Genomic DNA, 2,320 nt, shown 5'->3' on the forward strand with positions numbered 1-2,320 from the left:
TTCTGAAATGCAGAAGGAAATTTGTTGCTGAATTTCCATAGAAGAAGAAAGATGACCTTTACAAGTACGGTAGATTATTTTAATCATTGATAGAAATAAATTGCATTGTGTAGTCACTCCTATGCACGGTTTATTTATATTGCATGTCCTATCAACATATCAACTTCTTAAATTTTCTCTTTGCAAAAAGAGTATGGCCAGTATGTTCAGACATGGCTGGTTTTTACTTGTTTAAAATTTCATTGTCTGTTCTTCCAAGAATTCATTTGCATTAGAAATTACGCTTTTGTGCAAATTGTTGGCAGATAATAATTACAGCTTAAACTGTCAGCCAAAATACACCAAAGCTATGGTTCTCATATTTGCATTCTGTATTCCTTCACTGTCCACTAAAGCAAATTAATTACACTGTGTTTCTTTTGCAAGTCAGCAGGAGGTAAATTGGTATGGTAGAAATGAAAGGGAAGAGTCTAAAAGAAAATTGTCAACCAATTTGTTAAGTTTTAATTTCTCTTTGCTGCATTGTTTTGCAATATCAAAGCCTGAAAATTAAATGCCTGACGTTGTTTTGGGCATTGTCCTAGTGCTGCTGACACAGGAACTGTTAATGGTAAGTGAAAATGTCAGATGGCTTTTTGAATACATACAGTTAAACGGCATCAGGAGGAATTAAAAAATCTGTTTCCTTTAATTTCTAATGGGCTTCATCATTCATTATATTTAAGAGATATTGAATAACATGGCCTTGATTTACTTTTTTGAGGCTTCTGGTGTCTTGGCCTTTGCACATGGGGGGATTCAATCTCAATTTTTTCTTGAAAATAAAATCTTCTCTTTTGCTTAAATCTGTACTTCATAGAAATAATCTGGGGCATCTTCCATTCTATTCAATGGACTTCAGGCTTGGGTTTACATATATAAAAAGGCACAACATTGTAAGTGCACGTATTGCTCCTACTCTTTACACCTGTGTTTAGATTAAAGAAGCTGAAACTCATTACTGAAGGATGAGGAAGAAGCAAGGTATCTATATACCGAGTGTGATCCAGTCCCCTACCCACATCCTCCCCTCGATTCCTTATTTATTGCAACTCTCTTGGCTCACTCAGTTATGATTTACCAGAGTGCACAGATCTGTGAGAATATAGGTTACCAGTAATGCAATTGCAATCTTGTAGGTTAAATATCGTATCAACATCCTGCCAATGCTTCTACTTCTAGAAATTCACCTGGAAATTGAGTTTTGTGCACCACTAACTGGTCTGATTGTGAGCCCTTATTGAAAAAATTCAGGTGACCTAATTTTCTGTATCTTGAATCATATGGTCTCTATTCCCAGTGATAAAATAAGAATAGTGACATCTCCTATTATTACATATGCAGCAAAAAAATAATAGCACTTGCTTCAAAATTCCTGGGGTAAGACAAGCAACAGGTCATCTTGAATGGTATAAGAAGTTTTAGAGGTGAATAATTGATTTTGAATTGAATCGTGTTGCCTAATGTAGAAAAAAAACACACCCAAACTGGAAAGTCTCAGAGCATTTAAAAAACATTTTGGTCCAATATTTCTAAATTTGAAAGTAGAGGGAAAAATCTTTTTTGTTTATTTGTTTCATTTTCAACCCATTGTGTAACAGGTAAAAAAGTAAATACAAACTTTTAGTAAGAACTTTCATTGAAATTTGAGATTTCAAAGAAAAAGAAAGTTAAAATCATCTATAAAGCTAAACATTTTTCTGTGCTTCTGAGTAGCTTCAAACAGTAACACTCAAAACCAGCCATTTTAATCTCTATAGTGTTGATTTTCAATGATATGATTTCCGTTTGCTGAGCAGATAGTGTGCAGTAATAAAGGGGGAGTGACACAAGGGTTGAAAAGAGCCGCAAATATTAGAAAAGCATTTTATTTTATTTTATTTTTATTTATTTATTTACATTTAGGGACAAGCCTGGGGAGTTCACAAAAGTCACGTATGTTGGTTCCCTTGTATGCAATAATTCCAGTTCCTACATTCAAGGGGTTAAAGATCGGACTCTGATCTGAACCTTCAACACAAGTGCAAATTGAAAGATGTAAATCTGATCTCACAAGTCTAGACATAACTGTCAGCTACTTTTAGCCATTGTTCTGTATTGATTTTTATGTTCTTAGTTTTATTTAATGAACGGGTTATTTTTCCCTTCCTCTGTAATTCCGACCTTATTCACTAGAATCTCACTCTACAACTCCCCCTTAACTTTCAAAAAAATCTCTTCCATAACAGGTTCAGAAAGCAGTTTCCTGTGAATTTTTATGAGGATGTTATGAAAATTAGGG

This window comes from Nyctibius grandis, chromosome 15 (genome assembly GCF_013368605.1).
Source record: "Nyctibius grandis isolate bNycGra1 chromosome 15, bNycGra1.pri, whole genome shotgun sequence".
Taxonomy (NCBI): Eukaryota; Metazoa; Chordata; class Aves; order Nyctibiiformes; family Nyctibiidae; genus Nyctibius; species Nyctibius grandis.